This window comes from Canis lupus, chromosome 14 (genome assembly GCF_003254725.2).
Source record: "Canis lupus dingo isolate Sandy chromosome 14, ASM325472v2, whole genome shotgun sequence".
NCBI lineage: Eukaryota > Metazoa > Chordata > Mammalia > Carnivora > Canidae > Canis > Canis lupus.
The window spans coordinates 38,987,665-39,003,755 of record NC_064256.1 but is presented as its reverse complement, the minus strand read 5'-3'; the positions used below and the strand labels follow the sequence as shown (position 1 = coordinate 39,003,755).

Here is a 16,091-nt window from a genome sequence, read left to right as displayed (position 1 = left end):
CTGTCTAAAGCCACTATAGGTGGTGGGCAGACAACACCTCATATTTCTATAAATGGTTGGGCCCCTTCTGTCTGTCCAGCCCCTCCTAGGATTGTAGGCTCTTACTTACCAATCATATTGGACTATTTCCTTTGGTGAAAATCTGACTTCAGCTTAACACTTCTATGTCTTTACCCTCGGTGTTCCCTGGACTTTTTTCTTCCCCTTCTACACTTGTCAAAATTCTTCTCAGTCTTCAAGGATTAATTAAAATGTTGCTTCCTTCAAAACTTTCCCCTATATGTCCACTCCTTCCACACTGCAGTCAAAGGATTTGGCTGATGGCACGTTTATGGAGTTCATTATTTTTTCCTCTCATTGCACCTGCTTCCATCTGCCCCAGAAATGCAAAGCTTAACCTAACTATTTAGTATTCTTCCAGTGTCACATGGGAGATGTGCAATAAAAATCTGTTGGATGGATAAATGTTCTCTCAAGATCTTTTTTGAGAGGATCTTACGTATTGGATCTACCCAAATACACAAGTGCATACACTGTCAGAGCGAGTCCATGTCTGTAATATCTGCTTAACCACACACAGCACTTTTGTATATTCCCAGCAGCCCTCTGGGGATGATATTGTTATTTTAGTTACAAGTATACTGTCTTATCTGGTGACTTTTCTTTCTCGGGATTAGGGAGCAGCATGAGCTGGGAATGGGGTCATGGAAAAAATTCTTTCAAGCCAAAAAACCCTGGATGTGTTATGGGATTGAATCGCATCATCTCTGGGAAAAGAGCAAAAGCTAGGAGAGGTAGCTGGGCATAAAGGGTAAGAATGAAGCCTCCAGGTTTGAGGCCAGGTCCCACTACTTGTTAGCTGTGCGATCTTGGGCAAGTTAATATCTCTGAGCCTCAGTTTCTTTGTAAAATAGAGAAAATAGAGTTTTCACGTGGCAGGCTGATTGTGAAAACAACAAAAGATAATGCATGCAGAGCACCTAAAATAGCACCTGGCTTCTAGTAGGTGCCGCCTCTGTCATCCCCCAACACACACACACACACACACACACACACACACACAGACTGTGGTGCAAATAATTGCATGATTTTTCTTCGGGGTGACCAGCACGTTGGGCAGGTCAGTAAGGGAATGCATTAAAGGATGCTCTCTCTTTGTTCTGATTGTGGTTATCTGGCTAATACTGTCACTATCTAATGACCAGAATGATGGATGCTCTGACAGGCAGGAATATGTGGATGGCCAGAAGCCTGTTGAAGCAGGAGAGCGAGGTTCTTGTCTCATGGAGTCAAAGAATGTATCTTGTGGACAAAGGAGAATGAGTAAAGCCATAGAAGTTTATTAAGCAAGGATACAGAAAAAGCTCTCAGGAATGAGAGGGGTCCTGACAGGGTTGCCAACATGGGCCTCCAAGGACCCAGTCTTTTAGTTAGAACTGATCAGGGAGCCTGTGGCCTTCTCAGTTTTGTGATGTCTTGATTTGAGTAAGGACTGGTGATAACATCTTTAATGGCTTACTTCTTTTTAGAGTCTGGTTATTCTTTTCTGGTTACAGGTGACTGTCGTAAAAAAGACACTCTCGCCACCCACACCTAGGGCAGGGCAGTCTGGTTTGTTCCCTTATTTCTGGTTTCCTAACACCTCAGCATTTTGGGGACTTCTGTGAGCCTGATCCCGTAGCCCCTTACCCAGCTCTGACTGTCCCTTACACACAGTCACCTCTGTTGAGAGCCGTGCTGGCGGCTGCAGCAGTAATGGATGATGGGTTTTTATTTCCACGCAATCTGAAATGTGTAGTTAGCCTGGAGAGGGAGGAGGTCAGAACCCCCCCTTTGTCAAGATAACACTTGATGTGTGGAGGAAGACCCATTATCTCTGGCTGAAGGATCTGCATGTTGAGGGAAGGAGACTAAGCCATTTTCTGGATTAACTCTGTGCTTATTTGTAATAACCTAATTGTAGGCTCTATAGGAAAGGAGCCCCAGAAAGTTATCCACTGCCAGAGTGATGACAACTCCAGCAACTTTCTCTAATTCTTATTACCCCTCCTATCTTACCCATCATCTTAGGTATTCAAATGCTTTTTGTATTTGTAGGGAACAGCTACAATGCTTCACCCAGACCGATGCACATCACATCAGAGAGGAAGACACATGTGTGATTCATTTTGCTAAGCCTCAAGTCTAAGGATTTACCTAAGGACCCAGGAATGTTGTGAGGTAAGTTTTGGAAGTGTCTGTGGTGGTGTGGTGATTATCCATTGGCAGGCTCACCTCTTCTACTAATTGGCCATGGGCTTGCGTTTACAAGCTGTGACCTACTGTGTTAATAATCTGATGGAATCTTCTAGGATGCAGAGAAAGGTACACTGCTTTACTAGTAAATGGATGGTCAGGGGCACGCTTGTGCCCTGTGTAGCAGCCCTAGACACCGAAGGGAGGCCTTTAGGAGTGAACACTTCCCTGAACCATGGAATGTCCGGGATGAGGTCAGGGTGGGTGGACTGTAAAGATTATCTATGCAGACCCAGGCATTTTACTGATAGAGAGCCAAAGAAGCAACACTTCCTATCCAGAGCTCCCCAAACATTTAGTTTCTCTCCTCACCTAAGGATTTGTCACGTTGCATTGTGATTGCTTACGTGCCTGTCTCCCTCCATCAGCTCAGACTCTTTCAGCTGCAATAACAGAAAACTCAACTCAAACTACTTTAAGCAACCAGGGGACTTTATTGTCTCAGTCACCTAAGAGTTCAGCTGGATCCAGAGGCTTTAACAATGCTCTTGAGATCTAGTCACTCCATTTCTCAGTCTTCCTTCCAGCTAGCTCCATTATTCAGGCATGCTTTGCCTGGGGAGGACAATGGCTGCCAGCAACCCTACAAATTGATCTCCCTGACTCCAAATCCAGAAGGAAAAAGAATATACTTCTGTTTGCTAAATTGGCTCACATTGGCTGTGAACCACACTCCTGAACAAATCACGGAGCTCTAAGTGGCCAGGCCTGGGGCATGTGTTCTAGAGCTGGGGAAGGGGTGTCCTGGAAGCAAAATGCCTGATGTGGGACTTGATTCCAGGACTCTGGGATCATGACCTTAGCTGAAGGCAGATGCTTAATCAACTAAACCAGCCAGGCACCCCTTAAGAAAATATTCTAACTTTGCTGTTCAAAGTCAGAAACATCAATAGCCGTTGTTTTCGCCAACACAATATATTTTGGCAAATTGATTGGCGCTCTGGTAGTTCTTGGGAACTTATGGGTACGACAACCTGTAGTTACAGCAGGGATTGAAGTTGGCTAAATGCATTTGTACTGGACACATCTCATAGGGGTTCTCAGATTCTCCCAGCATTGCCTCCAGGCTCTCAGCTGTCTCTCCTCTCCCTCCATGCTGGGATTTTCACTCCTTGAGGGCTGACTCCATGCTGCAGCCTGATGCCATCCTGTCACACACCCACCTCTCTGGGATCTCCATGACATCCCAACTCTGATGGAATGCTGCCCTGCAGGCCATGGGCTGTGTCATAGGCATTGGATGGTACAACTCAGAAATACGGGCGGGATGTTCACTCCCGACGGTGTGTTCTTTGCCAATGGCAAAAAGGAGATAGGTAGGAACCAATCGGATAATTTCCCCTCCCGCCTCCCTCTGTGGAGTCTTTGAGGCCCACTGTGAAGCGAAGGCCAATATAGTAAAGTATCACTTTGCGTGGCTTTTATCCTTCCCTGCCTTGCTTCTCTTTCCTTGCACTTTTGTTGCCCTGAGATTTCACCTGCCATAGAAAGCATCAGAACTTAATTCTTGCTTCAGGCTCCTTTTTCTAAGAAACCTGGTCTAACACATTATTTTGTTTTTATGTAACTTATTATTTTTTTTCTCAAGGCTGCAGAAAACGTTTTTAAGTTCAATCGTCTTGATTGGTTTTTAATAAAATGGGGTTTCTGTTTCTTTCCCTATTTGTAAGATAAACTGAAACACACAGTGGATGTAACTTGTTGAACATTATAGGCTTAATCCTTGGGCCACTTAAACACAGAATCTGAGTTTCCTGTCTTCCCACTGAATGTTCTGCACTCAATCACAATTTAAACCTGGATCTGCACCTACAAAGTGTAGAGAATAATTGGGAGAATTATCCCAATCATTCAAGCCAGGCAACCAAACCTAAAATAGCTACATAACTGATCTCAATGTCTCCACTTCACACTGGATCTCTGGAAACAGCCAAAGACATGCTACCCAAACCTTGCCATTGTGTTGTTGTAAGTGCTACTGATGATGGTGGGTATATATTTTTTAAACGGTTGGTTCCATTTCTTGAAGTATTTTGTATTATGGGCCAAATTTCTCTGCTTTTTACCTAATGGAGACAAAAATAAAGTTCCAGCAAAGATAATAGACTCTTGACAGGAGGGGAAATGTCATAATTATAAACAAAACATTTCAGACTTGCCTGGAGGCGTACTATAAACATGTAGGTAAGGTTAATTAGTAAGTATGTATTTTGTGCTCTGATGTCATAGTGATTTCAAAGTGACTCCTTGCCATTGTTGTATTTGCTAAAAATAAGTTGGTTTTTTTTGAATGATTGAAAGTATATTCAAATACTTATAGAAAACCAGTAATAGGGGCGGCCTGGGTGGCTTAGTCGGTTAAGTGTCTGTCCGACTCTTGATTTTGGCTCAGGTCATGATCTCAGGGTTGTGAAATTGAGCTCCACATTGGGCTCTGCATTGGCCTGCTTGAGATTCTCTCTCTTCCTCTCCCTCTGCCCCTCCCCCACTCATACACATGCTCTCTCTCTCAATAAATAAATAAAATCTTAAAAAAAGAAACCGGTAATAAAGAGGAATCTATTACAAAAAAATTCTGGTGATAGAATAAGCTCCAATCCAAACTTAAAAGGAAAATGTAGTGTTTCTGGCCTTTTCTCTGTGTGGTGGTTGATATTTAGGGTGGAGAGTGGGAGCGTGAATTGCCCTAGTTTATATAGAAATTTATTAAATTCATAACTGTGTTAATGTTGGGGATCCTACTCTCTTTCAAGCATTTTTAAAGTACTATTGAGGAACTGGTGCTCAGAATGCAGTGGCTTCATCCTACGGCAGGCAGACACCACAGTGTAGTTTACCTATGAAAGAGAACGCATCAATAGAGCAGGAAAGCCGCTCCTGCTCATGAGGAGCCCGAATCATGAATGTCCAAACCAACACTAAGAGCACCATAGTGTTTTCTGACACCTTTTTGAAAGTGCATGAGTGGTTACTGTTCTAGCAGAATATCCAATTAGCTAAACATTTCAAGTACCTAAAGTAAACTCCCAGTTTTAATGAATGTGCATCTAAAAGAACCTTAGAAAAGTTTTAATTTGCTTGCTGTTTACAAACACATCAGTTTGAAAAAGACTTGTTTTAGGTGTTTGTTTGGCTCCCAGCTTGGTTTTGATTTTCCCTTTCGCTTGGGCCACAAAACAAACAGGGAGAAAGATCAAGATTTTCTAGAAAATCTTTTTTTTTTTTTATTTCATAGAAAATCTTAATCAGGCATGCAAAGAAAGGCCATAAGTATACACTGTCCTGGCAAGACCCATATGAAATACTATTCATGTTATGTAATTGGGAATTAGAGAGGGACCAGTGGCTTGGCCATGGTGTCCTCGTGGGAGAGACTGTTAGAGAGAAAGTGACATCGTTGTCACATGTGACATGAATGTGTGGCTTACACCATTCTCCCTTGTCAACCTCAGCTCAAGTTCCACGTTCACATATTCACCTAAGAGATGACTAGGAAATGGGTCAGGTGTTGATTGATTCTTATGGAAAACGGAGAATTTAAAATGTTCTGATCGAGTATATGGAACAAATGAAAATCAAGATGAGCCAGAGTTTTTTCTTTCTTGATTCTTTCATCTCCAGTCTCAGAAGAAACTTGGAGATTTCAAAAAGCTCCCTATTTCCCAAGAAAGATAAGGAGGTTCCAGAAAGGAATAAGAATTGGCTATTTAGTCTTGTGAACTTGTCAACACTCGACAGAGAAACAAATTGTACAAGGCAAGAAAACTGAGCCTCAGACCTTGGAACATTTTAAAACAAAGGTCTTCTGCCAAAGATTCCTTAATGTCTATTACTCCTTCTAAAATTATAACAAATATACCATGAAATTCAATGAAACACGCTCATTTTCAATATATAAACAATGCTAGGCTTTCAGTCCCAACGAAAGGCACGTTTTCCCAGGGTGTTGTGATTTGTGAAAATTTGTTTTTTCACAAAAGGTCAAATAGCACTTTCATATAAACCGCTTCAGTTTCTAAATGCATAAAACGTAATAAATGTTAAAAGTTAGGGGAAAAAAAGGTAATGGGATAGAATTTGTTTGGCTATTAGCTCCTTTAGGCTATGGAAAAGCATCATGTTACTCAACTTCCTTTTGGAACAAGTTAACCTCTCTCATTGCTTAGTTTGGTCATTAATTGAACATCGACTTCTTGAGAACCATCATCTGTGGCTGGTTCATTTTTGTGCAGCTCCAATTCATCTTTTGGGCTCCGTGGCTTTTTCAGCCCTCTACTGAGCTAATAATAAATGCACATTTCAGGGGTGAATCGTTATTAACCTTCGTAACAAGCTGAGCCATATTACTTTCTTACCTCTTCACTAGTTCTCTTATCTCCTTTTCTTCGCTTTCTGTATTTAAGAACAAAACAAATGTTTGAAAGTTAAAGGACACAATATTTCTCAAAGCCAGTCAATTGCATAAAAGGAACAAGAGAAGTCTTAACTATTGGGATTAAATGTATAGTCCACTGCTATTAAGAGGGCACTCAATGCTCAATACACAATACTTCCAATCAGAGTTAATTTTACCTTTAGAGTGACTTTTCTTAGTAAGTTCCCTTTTAAAAAGCCAGTCTTCTCCTATATAATGATTATTCTAGTAAAGTCATTATAATCCATGGGGTCTAGGAAGGTGAAGCTAAGATTAATGTGCCTGTGTATCTTTAATCCCTGGTCTGAGATCATTGTTGAGGTTTAGGTCTTAACGCGGAAAAATTTAGCCTAATTACTGTTTGAGGATCTGACTGCTGTTTCTGTACTTTTAATAGATCAATTCCACTCATTTTTTCAAATTAGCTTTTCCAAAATGCTTCTGTGTGGTGCCAAGAATATACTTCTTATATTTAGATTTAAGGCTGGTATATTGGATTTTTTTCCCAAATTTGTCAATTATTTTTGTTTTTTTCCTGACTCATTCTGTATCCCAATTCCTTTAAAGTTATTGCTATTTTTTCATGAAAGCTGTGAGTGTGGCTAATAGAAAATGTGGATAATTTTTTAAAAGAGGAGACTTTATATACTTTTCCATATGGGTACATATGATTCACATATTCCAAGGAATTCACAATGTTCCAAGGAACATCTTAGAGTCATTCTCATGGGATTTGTCCCAGTGGGGATCAGAGGCAGTCATTCAAATCCCTACTTTCTATTCCATTGTGGAGAGAGATAGAAAGATAGAACTCTTAGCACAAGGCAACATGCTAAGCATGTATATTCCTGGTTCAGCATTATCCCGAGTTGGAAAGTGGGGAAGAAGTTAGGTATTTTTTTGTTGGGTGTCTCGTACTGAACCTCAAGGTTTGCATGGGAGTGAAAATGAAAGATGGAAGAGAGAAAAAAAAAAAGAAAGATGGAAGAGTGGTGTTTATGATAGGTTTTATTGCTCTTTTATAAGAACCTGAGAGGAGTGGGCTGCTTCACAGTGGGGGTATCCTCTCACATAAGTAAGAGTGACTTGTCTAAACTTATGTATAGACTAAATAGTAGCAACCACTTATTCCATCAAATTTGAACTGTGACAGGTTTGGTTTAAGGTCATTCCCATTGTAACCAGTCAGTGGAAAAGACTATAAAAATATACAATTCAAAGAAGGTGGTACCCCATGGATATCGCAGGCAAACAAGGAAGCCAAGATGGTTGTCTTTCCCGCACAGATAATATTCAGATCTTATACTACTGGGCCTTCCTCTGAGAAACATTTGGAAGCCATTGTCTATGGTAAGGCCAGACATGTGAGCGTCTCACAATCCTGGATCTGAAATCCTTGTGAAAAATCATGATGAGAAGGGATTGGATCCTAGGGCTTTGGTGGGTGATGGGGAGCCCCAGGATGGGAACCCATGTCACCATTCAGCACCAGGAGCTCCAAGCATCTGCTCACATGGGGCTACCTACCAAGTAACGTTTTTGAGGTAATCCTTCCTGAGTGAAATGCTCCCAGCATCTTTTTTATCCAGTAACCACAGTTCTTTTGCAGCAGGGCCCCCAGGAACTTAGAGCTCCTTGCGCATGTCCCTGCCTACCTGCCCGATCCCTTAGGTTGGTTTCCTCTTGGCCTGAGTAATGAAGAATGTGCAGCGATCTCATCTAAAGACATGTAAAGCAATTTGGAAACGTTCCTTCGTTAGCGAACTCTTAGTATGTCCCATGACTGCTACAATTTCTGTTGGTGCAGATGGCAAAGGGCTGGCTCTTGAGTGTGTCTTCCTGAGGCTGTGGGGCAGGAAGTTGACAATCAAGTTACCTCTTTCATTCTAATTATGCTGTCCACTTGCTCCTCTGCATATAACCCCAGTGCCAAAAATCTGGCTAATTCCGCATTTCCCCAGGCACAGTCTTCATGTAGGTGGTACGTATCCGAGACCCAGCATCTGGATGCCTGAGACCAGTGTATTGCTGTGTGGACAGATTTCAGCCACTCCAGATGGGGATTATGTTCAGGAAGTGTAGGACCCCTGCAGAGCTTTCAGAATGAGGGAAGAAATAAGCGATACAAAAGAGATCGACGTCGTCGTGGTCCTGGCAGCAGGGAGAGAGCTTTATGTTCATGTTCTTACAGGGTTTGGCTAAACATTTTGTACAGTTCATATGAAAGTGTGAAGCACCGTAATCCCCCTCCCTGAAGCGAAGCAGAAGTATTGCAACACAAAGGCTGGCCATGGGGCTTGGCAGTGGTGCTCTCCAGCACTCAGTTTGGTACAAAGTGCTGTCATTGCCATTTGGAAGTAGCTCCCTGTAATGTGAAAAGGCTACCAGGGAAGTGCTAGCAATCACAAACACAGCTATCACAGGACACGGAAGGGCAACCATGTAGCTTTGCAGGTTGCCATCACGGCTCCCATGTACCTCTCTTGTCTCAGGCAGAGTCCAGAGAGGGGAGACAGAGAAGAGGAGGAGGTAGGACCCAGTAAGGCAGTATTTTCCAGCCAAGCCAGGAAGCTCAGGTAAATGTACCCCTCCTTTGTAGTTTTGAGTCTTCAGGGTCTTTTGGGGTGATCCACTGAGGCCGAGGAGTGTCTGGGGCAAACCCAAGTTAGCCTGTGTGCGTCTGGCCTTGGGGAACGGAGAGGGCAAGGCAGAAAAACAGAAAAGTGGGAAGTGGTTGCTTGGTGCTGAGTTTGGCTTAGAGTTTTGAGCTCCATTTGAGCCTCTATGCTCCAAGCAAAACTCAGGGGGGAATGAAAGCCACAGGAACCCAAACAAGGTTAAGGCTTGGCAGGAAGCCGTTTGTGGGGCCACACAGCTTTTCACACAGCTCTGCCTCTGCAGGCCTTCGGGTGGTTGAGCCACCTTTCACCATAAATAGCATTTCTCTGGGCTCGTGTGAACCACTCATTGAATGTGTTCAGTCAGGACTTCAGTTTTCCCTGAAGCAGAACCCCTTTCTGACACCCAAGACCATGTCCTTGGCTGGCGAGTTATTATGTACCCCGTAGCCCAGCCAGGCAAGGAAATGATGTTTTTGTGAAGAAATTCACCCCGGGGTTGAAGAGATGTGAGGGGTTGTGAAACGAAAATATGAACAGAGATTTGGAGCTGAGACTCTTCGACTCTGTTGGGTGAGCGCCCCCCCCCAACCCTCTTTCTCTATAATAGTCCTGGAAAAACAGAGGTGATGTCGTCATAGCAGCTGCTGATGGCCTGACAGACAGTTTCCGCAGCGCTACATGAGGCCCTTTGGTGTCCCTGTCAGGAGATTGGCAGCTGAATGACACCAATGAGGCCGGGCCCGTATTCCCTCTGGGAATGCCGCCCTAATTGATAGACAGAAGGCAAAGAGAAGGATTGTTTTTGAACCTGAAAAGAATCCCCTTTTTTTCTCCCTAAAGCTCATGCCCCCACTCTCCGCAGCTCTACTTCTCCCTCCCCCAACCCCGACACTTTTTTTTTTTTAAAGGTGTTTTGTTCCACAGCAGTTACAGAGCTTAATGGAACCGAATGACTTTTACCCTTCACAATCTGTCAGTCAAAAGCCCGACTCCAGGACTGTTAAATAAAGTCCTTTCAGAGGCAGACAGGAGAGGAATGTGTCAGTCAGGCAACAGACCCTGTTGTGTTTTCATCTGTCAGAGGGGTGATGGGGGAGGGCAGCGGGCCCCAGGCAGGGCACATTCCCAGCAGCCGTTAAGAGGCCTTGACAAATCCAGGTGTAGAGCCAAAATGTCACCCAATCACCAACATTCTTGAGGTGTGGGCTCAGAGCCCCCAGGCACTCGGGTTTGCAATCAACTATGAGATGTTTGGGCAAACTTTCAGCACAGGTTTCAGACGGAGCATTTTTAACATAAAACCAACCACTAAGTGCTGGGTATCGGTACAAGGCATGGCTTTCAAATTAATACACCGCTTAGCTGCGAGCCCCGCAGACAGTAATCCTCCGGCTGAAGGGCCTTCCCGGAGACTCCAGCTCCAAACCAATTTTGTAGAGCCACTTTCATTTTTTTTTCTAGTACTTTCCCTTTACATTATATGACAATCCATTAATCTTGCCCATTAACTTAAAATTGCTGGGCAATTTTTTTTTGTTTTTTTTTTTTGGTGGGGGGAGAGTTTTGAACAGTTGCTTTTGTTCAGTATGGATTCGGAGCTTTATATAATAAAAAATGTCCACCGTTGGACAGACTAATGATCTATTCCTTATGTTTTAGTGACATTTCCTTTAAGGGCTTAAAAAAAAGATTGGAGAAGGATGGGGGAGCGAAGTTAATATTGAAACAACCAGGGTTTGTTCTTTTTTAAAAATATTTTATTTTTTGTTTTTTTTTTTTTAAAGATTTATTCATTTATTCATGAGAGACACACACACACAGAGAGGGAGAGAAGCAGAGACACAGGCAGAGGGAGAAGCAGGCTCCATGCAGGGAGCCCGATGCGGGACTCGATCCCGGGTCTCCAGGATCAGGCCCTGGACTGAAGGCGGCACTAAACCACTGAGCCACTCTGGCTGCCCTAATATTTTATTTAAATTCAGTTTGCCGACATAGTGCTCATGCCATCAAGTGCCCTCCTTGGTGAAGGGCTTGTTCTTATTGGAGTGGTATGAAGTAGCAAGGAGCATGTCTTTACCCAGGGGGCAAGGCTTGGGGTTGGGGCAGGAAAGGCACTCACTGCCCACGAAGGGGTGGCTTGCTAACGGTGGCAGGGCTGGTGGGAGAGGAGATCCAGCGAGCTTTGTTTTGGCTCAGGGGTACATGTGGGCATGTGATTCATTACTTGCTTCCTTGTTTCCCTCTCCTTGAGAGATTTTGCATAAAACAAAGGAATTAGCCACCCCCAGTTTTCTTTCCTCTGATATGCTCTCTTCCAGCTTCCAATGTACTACACCCCAGATAGGCAGAATGAGCAAAAGATTCCATCTCCCCTCTTTTCCTCCTTTTCACCCTGTGCCCAGATCCAGGTACGGAGGTGTCCATCTCCTAGCCGACCCTGGGACCGCTTTTGATACTTGGCTACAGTGAGCAATGAGAACTTCTCCTCTCTTCTCTCCTTCCATCCCTCCATGGCCAAAATGGAGATTCTGGCTTCTTTCTATCCACGTGTTCAGAGTTCTAGGGCCAAGCTAGTTTTAGGCAGACTAAAAATGAGGTTGGAAAGGCCTCTGGCATAGCTGATAAACTCTGTCAGCCTGAAGTAGTTCTAGACATGGTTAAAATAAAGACAGCACACTCTATGTTACTAGAGCTAAATGTTTTCCAAAGAAATGGATCTTCAGGGGGCCTGGGTGGCTCAGTGGTTGAGCTCAGGTCACGATCCCAGGGTCCTAGGATCGAGTCCTGTGGGGAGCCTGCTTCTTCTCCCTCTGCCTATGTCTCTGCTCTCTCTGTGTGTCTCTCATGAATAAATAAATAAAATCTTAGAAAAAAAAAAAGAAATGAAATGGATTTTCAGCATTTCACAATGTTACATCAGACTAGAGAGTCAAAGTAGGCAAAACCTGAACTGATTAGGAACAAAGCAGACCCACTGATTTCCTGCATTAGGGTAGAGAACTGTGCTTCTCTTTCCTCCACTGAGAAAGTTCTGGGGCTATCCTAGAATCTACGACTCCTCCATTGTTTACAGAGCCGAGTTAGATCGGAGGCCCAGAGAAACTTCACGGGAGTGATCTTCCTCCAGAATATTAATGAAGGCTTCAACTTCAGCCCTAGAAATACGTGCGCTGAGGCTTCTTGAGTCCATCCTTCACTGATTATTAATGATCTGCCACACTTAGAAAAAAAAGCCATTTCTCGGCTCACTTTCCGCCTGCCTTCCTTTCCCTCCGCCTAAAACAAACATTGCATCTGGGGCCCTGCTGCAGACACAGGAGCCTTCTGAACAAGGGGAACAGTTTTCCTTTATGCCCGAAATGCGAGTGGATGCCAGGGCTTCTGTTTTTAACATTGATGGTGACACAAAACCTTGCACGCATGGCTGATAGAAGTGCTCCTGAAAATGGCAGTGTGTACGACAGTGGGAAGGAAAAATCTTTCCATAAAGCCCTCATTCCTGCAAATTCTCTGGAGGTGGCACTCAGAACCATGCTCTGGTTAAAACTCAAATAAACACACAGAGGAACCAGCAAACAAAAATAAACCCATATCCTACTCATTTCTCTGAAGGTCCCCAAATTCAATCAAAGCCCAATTAGGAGCAGTTTTTCATCCTTCCTGGGCCATTTCTATGGCTATCGGTGGGGAGCGGCAGACAGGGCCTGCTGACCCGTCCTGCTCTGCCGCAGAGTGCTGACCTTCTCAGCACTGTCTGGCTGTGCCCACATGTGAGCAAAACCTCCCATCCTCTCACTTGTAAGTATAGTGAGTCCTGTGGTTTGTTGGTGGAAAGAACATTCCCATGCCGGCCATAACATCTCTCAGTCTTCACACTTAAATGATTCTTTTTTTTTTTTTTTTTTTAAGATTTTATTTATTTATTCACGAGAGACACAGAAAGAGAGAGAGAGGCAGAGACACAGGCAGAGGGAGAAGTAGGCTCCATGCAGGGAGCCCGACACGGGACTCGATCCGGGGTCTCCAGGATCACGCCCTGGGCTGAAGTCAGGCGCTGAACCCCTGAGCCATCCGGACTGCCCTTAAATGATTCTTATTAAACATATGTCCAGTTAAGTTTTCATTTGGTTGGCTGCTAAATCTTGTCTCAGATGAATGCCATAATGACAGTTTCCTTCCTCCAGTTGTTCATGGAAGCAACTAGAAGCCACATTTGAAAGTGGTTGATAACTCTCTATTCACTTTTTTGGGGGGATTGATTTAGTTTCAAAATTCTTTTTTAGAAGTCTTGTTATTTTAACATTCAGCAACTTTAGTGTCGATTGTGCAAAAACGTACTCTTGGAGTTTCATCTAAAGATGCCCAAACCAGATTACCAGGGAGCCTGAGGGGTTGTCTGTATAGGCAGGGCCTGGGGACAGGAGCTGCAAGTGTGTAAGTCAGTACATCAGGGACGTCGGCAATGGAAACAGACTTCGGCACCTTGGCCACCGCTGGTCCAGTTCCTTTGTCCGGTTTCTTATGTGATTTTTGGTCAAATGAGATCAATTTTACTGTCAGTTATTTGAAATAATAATTTTAGTAAATGATTATTAATTATAATATGACCAGACATTATATATCATTGGTGGAACAATGGGTGCCCGCTTCCATTCTATATACATGATCTTACTTACAAGGCAAACCACATTCCCCCCGCCCCCCCCCACCCCCCGGGTTTGGGGCAGTGTTTATAGCAGTTAAGAGTATGGCCTCTGGTAACAAAGCGTGTGCTTTCAAATGCTGGTAGTGCCACTTACTGCATGTGATCCTCATCTATAAAACAGGGGTGATAATAGCATGCACTTCACAGGGCGGTTGTGGGGCTAAATGAGTTCATGTGTGGAAAGCCTTTAGCACTGTGCCTGGCGCATCATCAGTGCTTTGCAAGTGTTAGTGCTTGCTCTCATTTCCCCCCACTGTGTGCAGCCCACATCAATCATTCAAGGGGTGGCTTCTACCGATGAGAAACAGCATTCTTTATCAACAACAATAAGCCACTCGTTGTTCTGCTGGTGTATAAAATGGCCTGACACTGGTGGCCGTGAATTTCTGGGGAAGAAGTGGTTTATGAAGAAGCTTCTGGGGAAAGCTCCCTGGTGAGTAGACGACCCCGACGGGCTGGCCGCCCCAGAGCAATGCTGAATTAATCCCCAGGCCAGGGCAGCGTGCCCCAGGAGTGGCTGAAAACTCCTGAGGGGGCCACTGGGTGGTACCTTGTCCTCCAGGCCCCTGTGCATTCTTGTCCCCGTGCAGTCTCAGAAGTGCTGGCCCGGCCCGGGAGCCCATATTCTTTCAAGATGTTTGACCCTCGTCTCATTAAACCTGTCGTGGTTCTGCCCCAGGCTGCTCTTGATCCGCACTGAGAAGGATATTGAAGCAGCAGCCTCTGGTAAGAAGATACTTTGAAACCAGAGAAGACCTCATCACAGGGCACACAGCGGAGCAGGACTGCCTAGTAAGGGTATTCTTGAAAACCAACACCTCCTCCCTTGGCCCACCCGGGGTGTCCTCAGGCCATCTCCGCCAGTGGATCAAGTCACACCCTTTGGGCTGCCACCAACTGCGGGACGGCCTGCCCGCTGCTTCTTGGCTGCTCCCAGATTGGCCACTTCCCTTCTGGGAATACCACTACATCCACCAGTCATGGCATGCTTGCTTATGCGATTGAAAGACCAGACAATGCCTAGTTTAATCCAGTGTAATTTAATAAATATCCATTAAACACTTATACATGCCTTTAATATTTGTTTTCTTTCCTACCAATAAATCTCTAGGTACATATTGTCATGAAATGAGAAAATCTGCACAAACTACTTTAGCTCCATTTCCTGGATAACCTTGGCCGTCCCCAAATTAATTGTGAAATGCCTATGATGTTTGCCTTCTTCTAGAAATGCCACGTAGCTTGCTCTCTGGTTCTCCCCTCTTGCAGGTTTGCCGAGGCGTGATAGGTTTGTATGGATGCCCACTCACAACTTTGGTTTAGTGTAAAGTAAGGGGCACTTGATTTTGAACCTTGACCAGGTCTGACCTGGCCGCAGTATAGTCTGCAGCCCCTTGGCCCTGACAAGAAGCAAGCTGTGGAACCCTCCTGTCCTTAGGGAGGTGAGGGTGGGGGGTGGGATGAAGGGTGGAGGAGGGGAGGGTGGCATTGTCCTCATTAGAGTAAGTAGTGAGTTGGTTTTTCAGCCTCATGAATACCAACTTTGTAGTAAGGACATAGTTCATCAGCAAATACATTTGCTGTATTGGTAGGATGGTTGGCACGTGAAGATGGATGGGCAAGGCAACACTGGACATCTGTGGTTTTTCTGCTTCCCTTCTCCTTCCATTGGGAAATTTCTTCTTCTCTGTCCTAGACGGTTCTGCGGGATTATTGATAATAGAGCCTCATCCCTGGCTATCTTAAGTTTGTTCAGGCTGCTATAACAAAGTACTATAGACTGAATGGCTTACAAGCAACAGAGATTTATTTCTGACAGTACTGGAGGCTGGAAGTCTGAGATCAGGATGCCAGCATGATTGGGTTCTGATGAGAACCATCTTCTACTTTGTAGACTGCCGGTTTCTTGGACCCTCATGTGGCAGATAACAGAAGCAAGCAAGTTCTCTCATGACTTTTATAAGGGCACTCACCTCATGCCTGAAGGCTCTGCCCTCACGACCTCATCTTGGCCTAATTATCTCCCAAAGGCTCCATCTACTAATACCATCACCCT

At 44.3% G+C, this 16,091-nt stretch overlaps 1 long non-coding RNA gene across 1 annotated transcript in view; it reads left to right on the top strand.

Moving 5' to 3' along the window:
• LOC112670600 (uncharacterized) overlaps positions 1–15,084 on the top strand; it is a 59,307-nt gene extending 44,223 nt beyond the window's left edge. The window contains exons 4-5 of the long non-coding RNA XR_003143060.3: positions 2,098–2,220; positions 14,715–15,084. This is a non-coding gene — a long non-coding RNA (uncharacterized LOC112670600). The remainder of the gene's footprint in view (positions 1–2,097; positions 2,221–14,714) is intronic.
• Positions 15,085–16,091: the final 1,007 nt, after the last annotated feature.